The sequence below is a fragment of the Aegilops tauschii genome, chromosome 7 (assembly GCF_002575655.3).
Source record: "Aegilops tauschii subsp. strangulata cultivar AL8/78 chromosome 7, Aet v6.0, whole genome shotgun sequence".
Classification (NCBI taxonomy): Eukaryota; Viridiplantae; Streptophyta; class Magnoliopsida; order Poales; family Poaceae; genus Aegilops; species Aegilops tauschii.
Window position 1 is genome coordinate 148028181 of NC_053041.3, and position 12916 is coordinate 148041096.

A 12916-nucleotide genomic window follows, 5' to 3' on the forward strand; every position below is an offset into this window, starting at 1 on the left:
CCGGGCTAGCCCCCTTCTGCAAGATCAATCCAGCCCCAGCGGTAAGCCGCTGACTTTAACTTTTATCTTCGTCTGCATATAACCTTCAACTGAGCCGTTTTAAGAATCAATCATTGTATCTCTCAGGCTGATGATAAATTCTGGCGGGTCAAATATGACCATGAGGCGGCCAAGAAGGCCAGGAAGGCGAAGAAAGCCGCCAAGAAAGCCGCCCCTCGCAAAAAGGGAAGCAGACCCACTGCTTCGGAGCTACTGCAATTAAGCGACAGCTCCGAGTCAGAGGTAATCCTTAAACCTTTAAATTCTTGCCATATTTGTTTGTTTGTTGCTGTCCGCCTTATCAACATTTGCTCATTGACAGGATGACACCGGCGCCAGTAACCCGGTGGTTGAAGAGGTAACGTCACTTTCCTCCGACTCGGAGCCTTTGCCACAGCTGAAAGTCCGAAGAGTAACCCGGAAAGTAAGCTTTTCACATCCATTAGCTCATCAAGACCCTCAATTTCTTTTGAAGCAGCAGGTTCACGAAAGCCGGCGTCACACCCGGGCCCCTAAGGACACCGACCTCTCCGCCGGGTTACCCGACGCAACAAGGAAGCGTCGCACTGAGGTTTTTTCTCACCTGTACCCTTTTCATCCGTTGGCGGGTGTTATCCGTCAGCCACTCAACTCTTCTGACTCCAATTATCAGGAGACCTCCCCCTCTTCGGGTGACTCCATGCAGTCAAGTCTGCCGGCCTTCAAGACTGCACCCGGGTAATAACAATCTCCTTACATTATCTGTCTGTACTTACTCTTTGTGTGCCTAACACTTCTGTCTTTTCAGTGCCCAGGCAAAGCTCACCAAAAGAGCAAAGAAAACCAGGTCAGCCGGAGTGCTAGACTTGCCTGACCCGAAGGCGACGGCTCAAGAGCCGCCAGCTACCTCCGCCCCCGAAGCCACCATTCCAATGGATACGGCGCCTGAGGCCCCTGCCCCGACTACCAAGACAACGACCGAAGCGTCGGTTAACCCAGAAGCCTCTGGCTCAGCCCCACCAGCAGACGACCCGGACGTGGTAATCACCCGGACGGAATTCGTTGAGCCGGGGAGACCGACCGTGTTGGCCAAATGCTCCGCGAAGGGGGAGTTACTGCAGCCCCACCGGGTGAACCTGGACCTCGCCGGCTACACCGACTTGAGCATTGGAGAGCTCGTCTCTGGGTACATCAGCCAAGTACACAAGAGCCGGGACGCCGAGGTTGCCATGGTCAACCAGATCCAACAAAAATCTGAGGTACCCACCTGCTGTCTTCTTACTTTACTGCATAGTTACCTTTGCCATACTAGCCCCCAAGTCGATGACTTATACTTGAATATGTTGTAGACTTAGGTTCCGGCTTACTCAACTGAGCCGGCAGTACGTAGATAGATACGTTCAATATGCATTAGCCCCCAAGTGCCAAGTGCCTTTGCTTGGAAAGCGCTTGGGACTTATATAACAACTGTTAATTAACCCGGAAATACATGCAGGCTGTTGGCAAGAAACTAGAGGCGGACCTTGCGGATCTCAAGAGCCGGCTAAAGATGCAGGAGATGGAGACCCGGAAGGCAAACGCCAAGTTTGTATCCAGCATCGCCACTCAAGAAAAGTTGAAGACCGAGTTTGATGCTGAGAGGAGAGCCTAGGTCGAAGAGAAGGCCGCACTGGTGACCCGGGCGGAACAGGCGGAGAAGGCTCTCGCTGAGAAGACCGCCGAGCTCTCCGGCCTAAAGCGCCAGGTTTCCCAAATGGTGGCTGCTATCTTCGGTAAGTCGCCTCACCGGCTTTCATCAAGTCTGTATATGTCATGATTCATCCTTGTCACCGGCTTATCTGATCTTGTTAAACAGGTCCCAGGAGTGTCAACCTCAACCAGAGCGTGGTCACCAAGTTAAAGGCCGTGTACACCCTGGTGGAACAGCTCTACACCGGGTCACAGCGTGCCTTAGCTATGGTGGCCCTATCCAACGAGGTGCCAACTCATCTGGCCGAAGTCCTGCGCCGGCTCGCTGTTCTGCCGCAGTGGATTCAGGAGCTACGACGGGCCTCCGCGAGAGCCGGAGCGATCGCCGCGCTGAGCCGGGCCAAAGCATTCCTGCCGGAGCTAGACCCGGCAGACATCGCCCTGGGTTACCCAAGCCTGAAGGAAGACGGCTCAGCCTTCGACCAGAAGGACTTCGCGGCATGTGTGAAGGCTGTATGCCCGGTGGCCACCCTCATCGGGAACGACACCGACTTGACCAAGTACCAGCCGGGTTATGATGCGGATAATCAGAGGATTCCAACCCCTCGCTATGAAGCCCTCAATCTGATCCCTCCGGCTCGTCAGCACACCTTCGCCCCGGAGATTGACCCGGCCGGGTTAATTGACGAAGAAGCCCAGTTCGAAGCTCTCAGCGGCATCGACTGGAAGTCATCAACCTTCGAGGTTTTGGGATCAACCGGAGGAGAAGACAGGAATGAGCCGGGGACTTCAACTCAGCGGGCATCATAAGTTAGCTGGCGGTTTATCAAACATTGTTCCATCTTTTAGACTTGAAAAATTATTGTAATAGAGTAAGTGCAACAATTTATCTCTGCCGTGTCATCATGCACGTTTTGAACGCAAAAGCCCTTTGAATTTGTCTCTTTGATGTTTCTCCGGGTCATAATCATCCCTTTGTTTTTCTCAACCTCAAAAGATGCCTTTAAGTATCTGCATAGAAAAGGCAAATCACAAGTCTCGAGGCGGCTTACTGCCCTGAGAATCAGGTGTTTGAGATAAATAACCCGGAATATGAAAAAAAAACTGGTCCTTAATTATACTCTGAACATAGCCAAAATAACACACTTAACAGCCTGTAAACATCTTCCGGTTTAAATAACCCGGGCAGTAAGGTTGACACCTTAACTCTGATTTACTTGCTTTAATGACACCTATGACGTGCAACTAACACTGTAAACCAAAGTTAAGCCGGCAAGTGAGACCCGGCCATGCATACCTCAGAATAAACTTGTGAAAAAGCAGAGGAACTTAGGGGCTTCCGGTTCGAATACGACCAAAGACCCGGCCCCAAGGGGTTAAGCTAAGATTCGGATACGATCATATAGCCCCCAGTGGGTGTGGCGATGCCAATCAAAAGGGTACCGACAGCTATGTTCTCTTTTGTTCGAATACGACCCATGTTTGAACAGGAAGCCCCCAAATGATTCTTAAAATTGTTTAACGACGCCGATTCGAATATGATCCACGTCGGTTCTCAGAGGAGTTAAACTGTGATTCAAATATGACCAAAGGCAACTTCCCAATGAGCTCGGCACTTTTGCCAATCAAGTGGGTATCGACAGCTATGTTCTCTTTGGTTCGAATACGACCCATGTTTGAACAGGAAGCCCCCAAGTGACCTTACTGATTATGGCTAGACTCGAATACGATCATAAGCCGGATCCTCCTTTAAGTCAGCATGTAAAAAACAACACACGCATATTTGGAGAAGAAAAAAGGACAGAGGTCCTGCTTTATTGCTTATCATAATATATACATGTCTGAGATAAATATGTACACCACGAGAGCCGGTAGCTCAAGTGTAGTAAGGCCGAAGCTGAGCTATGTTCCACGGCCGACGGGTCTCCTCCTCAGATTTACGCGAATCTTTATGCTCCCGAATATCAATGAGGTAATATGACCCGTTGTGCAAGTTCTTGCTGACCACAAAGGGCCCTTCCCAAGGTGGGGATAACTTGTGTGCATCTGTTTGATCCTGGATGAGCCGGAGCACAAGGTCGCCTTCCTGGAAGACCCGGGATTTGACCCGGCGGCTATGATAACGGCGCAAGTCTTGTTGGTAAATCACTGAACGGGCTGCTGCCACATCACGCTGTTCGTCCAACAAGTCCAGAGCATCTTGGCACGCCTGTTCATTATCCGTCTCAACATAAGCCGCCACGCGAGGTGAATCGTGATGGATGTCGCTGGGGAGGACTGCTTCTGCTCCATAAACCATGAAGAAAGGCGTGAAGCCTGTAGACCTGTTAGGAGTAGTGTTGATGCTCCATAAGACGGAGGGCAACTCCTCCACCCAACAACCCGGCGTCCGTTGCAAAGGGACCAAAAGCCGGGGCTTGATGCCCTTCAGAATCTCCTGGTTAGCTCTCTCAGCTTGACCGGATTGGGGATGAGCCACTGAGGAAACATCAAGTCAGATATGCTCTCGTTGACAAAACTCTTCCATAGCGCCTTTGGATAGATTGGTGCCATTCTTAGTTATGATGCTGTGCGGAAAGCCGAAGCGGAAAATCACCTTTTTCATAAATTGAACCACCGTGGCTGCATCGCACTTGCTAACTGGCTCAGCCTCCACCCACTTCGTGAATTTGTCAACTGCCACCAAGAGGTGGGTCTTCTTATCCTTGGACCGTTTAAAAGGCCCAACCATATCAAGCCCCCAGACCGCAAAGGGCCAAGTGATTGGGATCGTCCTCAACTCCTGAGTCGGCACATGAGCCCGTCGTGAGAACCTTTGGCAACCATCACATTTACTGACCAAGTCCTCTGCATCAGCGTGAGCCGTCAGCCAATAAAAACCATGACGGAAAGCCTTGGCCACAAGGGATTTTGAGCCGGCATGATGGCCACAATCCCCTTCATGGATCTCGTGCAAGATCTCTTGACCTTCCTCAGGGGAGATACAACGCTGAAATGCCCCTGAAACACTGCGATGATGCAACTCGCCGTCGATAACAATCATTGACTTAGCCCGCCGGGTTATTTGCCTGGCCAGAGTTTCATCCTCAGGCAACTCTCCCCGGGTTATATAAGCCAGATATGGCATTGTCCAGTCTGGTATGACATGAAGAGCCGCCACCAGTCGTGCCTCCGGGTCAGGGATAGCCAAGTCCTCCTCTGTAGGCAACCTAACCGAAGGGTTATACAGGACATCCAAGAAAGTGTTAGGCGGCACCAGTTTTCGCTGAGAGCCTAGCCGGCTTAAAGCATCAGCCGCCTCGTTCTTCCTGCGATCAATGTGCTCCACTTGGTATCCCTGAAAGTGCCCAGCAATGGCATCAACCTCGCGGCGATAAGCCGCCATGAGAGGATCCTTAGAATCCCAGGTGCCTGATACTTGTTGAGCCACCAAGTCTGAGTCACCAAAGCACCTTACCCGGCTTAAGCTCATCTCCTTAGCCCCCCGAAGACCGTGGAGCAAAGCCTCGTATTCAGCCGCATTGTTAGTGCAAGGAAACATCAACCGTAGCACATAATGGAACTTGTCACCTTTAGGGGAAGCCAATACAACACCAGCCCCCGAGCCCTCCAGCTGTCTGGACCCATCAAAGTGGATAGTCCAATAAGTGTTATCCGGCTTTTGCTCAGGCACATGTGACTCTGTCCAATCGTTGATGAAATCCACCAAAGCCTGAGATTTAACAGCAGTGTGTGGCACATATTTGAGGCCATGAGGTCCAAGTTCTATAGCCCACTTAGCAATTCTCCCTGTGGCCTCTCTGTTTTGAATAATATCGCCAAGAGGGGCAGAACTGACCACAGTGATGGGATGACCCTGAAAATAATGCTTAAGCTTCCGGCTCGCCATGAACACACCATATACGAGCTTCTGCCAATGCGGGTACCGCTGTTTGGACTCAATGAGCACCTCGCTGACATAATAAACCGGCCGCTGAACCGGATGCTCCTTACCCGCCTCCTTGCGCTCCACCACAATAGCCACGCTGACGGCTCGCGCGTTTGCCGCCACATACAGTAGCAAGGGTTCCTTATCAACCGGAGCAGCAAGGACTGGGGGCTCTGCCAGCTGCTTTTTCAAATCCTCAAAAGCGGCATTAGCTGCATCATTCCAGACAAAGTTATCAGTTTTCTTCATCAGCTGATATAAGGGCATAGCCTTCTCACCCAAACGGCTTATAAACCGGCTTAAAGCAGCGATGCGACCCGCCAAACGCTGAACGTCATTTATACACGCCGGTTTGGCTAGGGAGGTGATGGCCTTGATCTTCTCCGGGTTAGCCTCAATGCCTCTGTCAGAAACCAAGAAGCCCAATAGTTTGCCTGCAGGAACACCAAAAACACACTTGACCGGGTTAAGCATCATCTTATAGACTCGGAGATTATCGAAGGTTTCCCTTAAGTCATCTATCAGGGTTTCCTCCTTGATGGATTTAACCACAATATCATCCACGTAAGCATGAACATTGCGCCCGATCTGTTTATGAAGACAATTCTGTACACAACGCTGGTAAGTCGCCTGTGCACACTTGAGTCCAAAGGGCATAGACACATAGCAGAAGGCTCCAAAGGGAGTGATGAACGCCGTCTTCTCCTGGTCCTTAACTGCCATCTTAATCTGATGATACCCGGAATAGGCATCCAAGAAACTTAAGCGTGCACAACCTGCCGTAGCATCAATGATTTGATCAATACGGGGGAGAGCAAAAGGATCAGCCGGACACGCCTTGTTCAAGTCCGTGTAGTCCACACACATCTGCCAGGTGCCGTTCTTCTTGAGTACAAGCACCGGGTTAGCCAACCATTCTGGGTGAAAAACTTCAACAATAAACCCGGCTGCCAAGAGCCGGGCTACTTCTTCACCAATGGCTTTCCGCCTCTCCTCGTTAAACCGTCGAAGGAACTGTCTGACCGGCTTAAATTTTGGATCAACATTGAGAGTATGCTCAGCGAGTTCTCTAGGTACACCTGGCATGTCAGAAGGCTTCCATGCAAAGATGTCCCTATTCTCACGGATGAACTCGATGAGCGCGCTTTCCTATTTTGGATCCAGATTGGCACTGATGCTAAACTGCTGAGATGAATCTCCTGGAACAAAGTCAACAAGCTTAGTTTCATCAGCCGACTTAAATTTCATCGTCGGCTCAGTCTCCGTAGTCGGCTTCTTTAGAGAGGTCATGTCTGTTGGGTCAACATTGTCTTTGTAAAACTTCAACTCCTCTGTTGCACAAACAGACTCTGCGTAAGCTGCATCACCTTCCTCACACTCGAGAGCCACCTTCCGGCTGCCGTGAACCGTAATGGTCCCATTGTGACCCGGCATCTTGAGCTGTAAGTACACATAACACGGCCGTGCCATGAACTTGGCGTAAGCCGGCCGTCCAAATATAGCATGGTATGGACTTCTTATCTTGACCACCTCAAAGGTTAATTTCTCCACCCTGTAGTTGCTCATCACCAAAAGCCACTTCTAATTCGATCTTGCCGACTGGATAAGCCGACTTACCAGGTACCACACCATGGAAGATAGTGTTTGACTGGCTGAGGTTCTTATCGACCAGCCCCATACGGCGAAAAGTCTCGTAATAGAGGATGTTGATGCTGCTGCCTCCATCCATGAGTACCTTTGTGAACTTATAACCTCCCACCTGAGGAGCCACCACTAAGGCCAAGTGGCCCGGGTTATCCACCCGGGGAGGGTGATCCTCCCTACTCCACACTATAGGCTGCTCAGACCACCGCAAGTAGCGCGGAACCGCCGGCTCAACAGCATTCACAGCCCTCTTGTGAAGCTTTTGATCTCGTTTGCACAAACTAGTGGTGAACACATGATACTGTCCACCGCTAAGCTGCTTTGGGTTGGTCTGATAACCCCCCTGTTGCTGTTGATGACCCTGACCAGACTGTTGATTGAAGCCCCCTTGACCGTTCTGAGGACCGGAATTTGAGCCGCCGCCCGGGCCATGAAAGCCGCCGGCGCCTGAGCCGCCGCCCGGGCCATTGTAGCTCTTAAAGGCCTTCATGATCGCGCAATCCTTCCACAGATGAGTCGCTGGCTTCTCTCTAGAGCCATGCCTTGGACAAGGTTCATTCAACAGCTGCTCCAGCGTTGGACCTGACCCGCCGCCTCGGGGAGGGGGCCTCCCCTTGCGTCGCTGGTTATTACCTTGGGAGTTGGCGTTGTCTACAAACTCTAGGCTGCCATCGGCCTTACGCTTGCCTCCTCCTTGGTTCCCCGGGTTAAACTGAGGACCCTTGCCATTGCCGTTCTTCTTTCCCTTCCCTGTCCTTTCATCGTCTGAAGGGGGATCCTTGGTACCATCAGAATCGGCGTACTTGACAAGAGCCGCCATTAGGGTACCCATATCGGTGCAGTCGCGTTTAAGCCGCCCGAGTTTCATCTTAAGGGGCACAAAGCGACAGTTCTGTTCCAACATTAAGACTGCAGAGCCGGCATCCATCTTATCTGATGAATGTATGATCTCCTTGACCCGGCGAATCCAATGGGTCGTGGATTCACCCTCCTGCTGCTTACAGTTAGTCAGATCCACAATTGACATAGACTGCCTACAGGTATCTTTGAAGTTTTGAATGAACCGGGCTTTCAACTCAGCCCAAGACCCAATGAAGTTCGGTGGTAGCCCTTTCAGCCACGTGCGGGCAGTTCCATCTAACATCATGGTGAAATATTTGGCCATGGCCGCCTCACTGACCTCCAGCAATTCCATAGCCATCTCATAACTCTCAATCCAGGCTGCAGGCTGTAAGTCCGTTGTGTAGTTAGGTACTTTCCTAGGGCCCTTGAAGTCCTTAGGTAGACGTTCATTACAGATGGCTGGCACCAAACAAGGGACACCCCCGGTCCTGGTAGAAATACCCACATCAACGGACGTCGTCGGATAAGCCCGGGGGGCCTGGTAAGCCGTCAATTGAGGCACCTGCTCCGCTTCTTGCCGCGCTTGGCCTGCTGCGTACAAGGCTCCATTATGAGTCGGGCCGTGACCAGGGGGCGGGTCATGGCGTCGGACATTACTTGAGCCGGTTGCTGAGACCATGTGCCGGCTGTAACTCGGGCTCTGGCCTGGACGAGGGGTCGAGTGGATCCTGTCCCGGCTGTAGGAGTACGCCTCTTGCTGTGCTAGTGCCGTCTGCAGGAGTTCCCTGACCCGGCGGGTTTCGATGGCCGCCGGAGAGTCGCCGTCAGCGGGGAGAGCCGCCAGTCGTGCTGCCGCAGCTACCATGTTCTCCAGCGGGTTATCATAATGACCCGGGGGTATTGGCGCATACTGAGGCGAGGCAGGGGCACCTGGGGAGGCCCCATCACTCGTGGCTGAATAAGGGGTCCAGACCCGGGCGCAATGACCCCTGGCGGGTTACTAGACCCTGCACCCGGCGTGTTGAAGAGATTGCGCGGGTCGTAAACCGGTGGGAGTCGAGACTGGGCCTTCTGGTGCCTCCTTCTCATGACCTCGTTTGCCGCGTTCTGATCCATCATGAGCTGGAAGGACTGTGCCTGAATCAGCTGAGTCCGGGCGTCGAGGGCCGCCCGCTCCGCGGCCAGCCTGATCCCTTCCGCTGCAAGATCCTCTTTAGCTTTTATCAAATCCAATTTTAACTGTGCCACCTCCGCATCATGCTGAGCTTGGTTCGCCGGGTCAACCGTGGCGGTTAACAGGGCCGTCATCTTGTCCGTGAGATCCATCAGCACCTGAGTCGGAGAAGGCACCGGGTTTCCCGATCCAGCAGCGGGGTTTTGAACAGGCTGCGCACCAGCCATAAAAACTCCAACCTGACTTGGCGGCTCAAAAAGGTCCGGAATACTGTCGCCATCGGAACAACCCATGAGCCTGCCATCTTGAAGTTGGTACAATGAGTTTGATTCATCGGTGGCCGATTCGCCGTCCGAGCCGGCGGCCGCCTCATCACCAGACCCAGACGGATCAGAGGGCCCTCCATGGATGCATCCCACAAAAGCGCGCCTTAAGGCAGGCCGGGCTCGGGCGGGTTGTGCGCGCTGAGCCGTTTCGATGAGATCGGCGCAGAGATCCGGCTCGGGGCCTGGCTCACCAATCTTGCCAATGAAGACATGAATTCCGCCAAAGGGGACCCGGTATCCGTACTCAACTGAGCCGGCGTCGGGGCTCCAGTCCGCGTCGTCGATGTAGAGCTTGCCGCGACGACTCTTGGTCATCCGGCCCACAGCGTATCCCTTGATCCCTTCGAAGCTGCCCTTCAAGAACTCAAATCCACCGTGCGCTGGCCCCACGGTGGGCGCCAACTGTCGTGGAATTGTCACGGCAGATGTCCTTGAGCTAGGACTTAATCGTGGAGCCATCGCAGCTAGGAAGCTTGAAGGGGTTATGCGGGACAAGGAACACGAGGGTTTATACTGGTTCGGCCCCTTACGGTGAAGGTAAAAGCTTACGTCCAGTTTGGGGTGATATTGATTAGGGTTACGATCGCCAGGAGTTAAACAACTATCCCCGGCTCTCGATGAGATTGTTGTCGCCCTTAAACCGCTGCCGGGTCGTCTCTTTATATAGGGAGGCTGACGCCCAGCAGCCCTTAAAGTCCCGGCCGGCTCATAAGAGTGTCCGGCTCGGACTCTAAACCATACATGCCTTACGCTATAAGTTTACTATAACAATGATTGTAACTACGGGCCTTAAGCCATATCCGGGTCTCAGCCCATCTCTGGCCCATCGTCTTGAAACTTGGCTCCGGGCTTCTGATAACAACCGTACGAGTAACCCGGCCCCTCCTGGCGGGTGACTCTAAGGTCTATATTCTCAACACCGCTGTTGTCGCGGTTTCTGGAGTTCTCGCCGACTATTGCTGTCGTTCTTGCCATGTTATATACATCCACGTTCCATGCTAGGGCTATAAATAGGTTGACTTCATTGCCATGTTATTGCATCGGGTCTTCTTTGGTGTCTCATACGTTGGTTCCATGGTCGCTCATTAATTCGTTCCATCTGGTTGCCGCTGAACCGCTTAGTTCGGTCGATCTCGAAGCGTCGCTGCTGGCTTAGTCGTGTTTGTTTCTGTTTCCTTCTAGCTATCTGCGCATTATAAATAGGCCCTCCTTCTCTTGATTTTCCAGGTGATCTGCGGGGTTTGTTTCTCTTCTTCCGTTTGTATCAAGTGCATGATTCATCCTTCCAAGAGCTGGGAAGGCACGACGGAGCGGCCGCATGTTATCTAGCCGAGTAGGCGTCTGGACCGGTCGTCCCCGGCACGTCTTCACTGTGGCTTGCTGGAGTTGCAGCTGCGGCTCTCCGTAGGAATAATCACGCCGCCATCACTCCGGAAGCTGCCTCCGTCCGCGGCGACTGGAGGTCCACCTCTCGCAAGGCCCGCATGGGCACGACCTCTCTCTGTCATTGCCTTGCGTCGTTTCTCCGTTCAAGACGGTGCGAGTCAACTAAGCTCGAGGATGCGTCTTGAAGCGTTCGGTCGCCGGCGGAGCGGCTCGAACAGGAGCGTCCAGGCGACCACGAGAGTACGTAAGTTTGACCCTCTCCATGCCGCTACGACTGGAATTCTGCCCGCTGCCGTCAACACCTACGGGGTCTGCCAAAGTCTCCTCGCTGCTCTACAACGTCGACGGCCGGGCCGCACCGCCGCCGCCTAGGCTCCTTGCACGCGGCTCCCCCACGGCCACACCCCATGCGCTGATCCTCGCGCCCCATACGCCGCCCCCTCCAACCGGCTGAGAGGGTTGTAATACGGCGAGCAGCGGTAATGGAGTACCCTTGGGCGTGGTGCACTCGGCCGGAATGAAGAAGATGGAGCACCATGGAGAGAATATCAGGAGCACGCGAGCAGAGAGACCACGACACAAGCACCTCACTGTAGTCACCGCTGGCCAAAGGATATGTAGGAGCAGAAGAGCGAGCTGCTGCAACAGTAGGTGGCGAGGACAACGGGAGACCTGGAGCTGGATGCTTGCATGTAGTGTGACCGCGGCAAAAGCTGGATGCTAGCTTGCATATTACTGTGGACCTGGAGCTGGAGCTGGAGTGCGATATGTTTGTTGCCGGTGTGGAAAGCGTTTCCACATACGCAAAGTTCCTTCCTAGCTTGGCCTCCACGGTCCCTCTTATCTACACCATTCGTTTTGCTTCGGGATTTGTGCAGGAAAGCACCTTCTCAAGCATGCAGCTGTTTGATGCAGTGTCATTTGCAGGCGCTGTCCTATCCGTTGCAGGCGCTGTCGTGTCTAGCAAACAATAATCAAAAGCAAGCTAGGCCTGTATGCTAGTCTCCTCGTGGCTACAGTCTCAGTGGGCGTTCAAAGCTGGTCAAGAATTCCCAGGCTCACATGCAACAGTCACTCTCATGCAGCAACTTTGCATTGTATACATGACACTGTTTACTCTCTCTCGTGAACTTGTACCAATGAACATGCAACACATGCAGGCCCAAATGTGACAGGAGAGAGAAGAGAATGGGTCCATGCAGGAATCTTTCTCCAACCGGGAGAGAGAGGGGGGGTTTGCATGGGGAATTTTTTATCTCCACCCCTTTGTCTTATGTGTATTGAGTACTAGTGATTTCTTATTTAAGGAAGTGACTTTTAGGATTTTTATTTCATATTTTTAGAGAGCAGAGAAGAAAAAGAGAGAGAGAGAGAGTTGCATGTAAATTTCATGAGAGAAAGATGCGCTGCATGCAAAAAAAAAGAGAGAGAGGTCTGCACTACGTCTCGGTCCGTCGGGAGATGGACAAAAAGAACGTCACATCAGATACAGTCCCTACTACTCCTAGTGGCAGGAGATTAAGATTTGAGGGCTGGCGCCTGTTGCTAATTTTCCATGGATGCACACATCCAGATGAAACTGAGCACAGAATGGATGGCTACGATAGCGGGTACCACGTAGGACGGCTAGGATAGCGGGTACCACGTAGGACGAGCTACAAAAAACGACACTCTTCCACATATAGACGGTGCCACTGTGGTAAGTTTTGGGTTTGTTCAGTGAATGCTATGTTTGTGATCTGATCATCTCTAATTTTGGTCAGCAGTTTGGCTTTTTTTCCGCATCAGTTTAGCTTCTCCCTTTCTTTGTAGGAGTCGGGTTTTTGCTTAGTTGTCAGAGTCAGTATTTTATTGGATGGAGAGATGATTATTTAGTCTGGCTCACCGCGAGTGCACAAAATACACTTT